Raw genomic sequence first — 1208 nt, forward strand, 5'->3', positions numbered from 1 at the left:
AGTATAATGGACCAGGCGAGAAAATAACAAAAATAATGAACAACCATATACCAGAGACATTTTGTGGGGGTGGAGTGGGGAATGGGATCAAAAACGTTGGGGGGAGGAGAGAAATGCACGGGATTATGGTGATGGCACACGGGTGATTTTGTGATGGGAAACCCGCGGGGATTACAATCGAGATGGAAAAAAAATGTACAAAATGATGTAAAAATAAACTTTTGTAATAAAAAAGTTAAATTAAAAAAAAAAAGAGAGAGATGGGCATCTCTGATGAGTTCTCTGCAGAGCTCCTGAAGATGAATGGAAGCACAGAGTGTTTGGTTAAATTCACTATTAAATGGAAGAAACTTTGGAGATGATGATACATTGGCTTAAATTCAATCAAAGGTGTAAATAATCAATGTGACTGTTTCCTAACCGAAGGGTTCTCTGTGAGGGTGGAAACATTAAAGCACAGGGGGACTTTTAGAGATCAGAATAGGCTTTACCTTTGACTTAATTTGTTCCCAAAAGCAGTCCTGTGATAAGAATTCAAGTGTAAGGAGTTTATTTGGGAGGTGATTCCAGAAAGAACCAGAAGGGTGGCCAGTGGTCCAGGTACTGGAAGAAAGGCAGTGCAGGGCGACTTGATATGCAAGGTCACACTGTGGGCACTAGGCTTTTGATACTCAATCTTGCCAGGAAACCATTAGGGTCTAGGAAGCACAAATCTGCAAGTTATCCTGTATGAGTGAGTTGCTGGATACTTACTCACCATATCTAGGTTGCTGGTAAATGGCTTTACTAGGGTTCAGCCTCTCAGTGCCTCTGGTCTTCCTCTGTCTATAGTAGAGAAAGTCCTCAGGGCCAGCAGCAAGCCTTTTGGAGAGCCTGAGTTCAGCATCTGTGGATGGAAGGAGCAAATCCTATGCGTGGGGGACCCACAGTGCTTTGAGAGCAAAGACTAGATTTGCTGCTTTTTGGGAATGTCATTGAGAAGTCAAAGACAAACTCAATTTTATTTGTTCAATATTCCTAGGCGGGACTTGAAAATCTTTTAAAAAATCAATCCGGCCCTCCCTGGTGGCGCAGCGGGTTAAAGCACAGAACTAAGAGGCTGTAGCCACTTCCACATGAGTTCAATCCCTGCCTGCCCCGGAGGTGACCACATTGTGTGGCAGACCTCTCCTGACCCGCCCACTGCTCCCCTCAGCAGTGTACTTCGT

Source organism: Condylura cristata, unplaced genomic scaffold, assembly GCF_000260355.1.
Source record: "Condylura cristata isolate star-nosed mole 26May11 unplaced genomic scaffold, ConCri1.0 scaffold00006, whole genome shotgun sequence".
Lineage (NCBI taxonomy): Eukaryota > Metazoa > Chordata > Mammalia > Eulipotyphla > Talpidae > Condylura > Condylura cristata.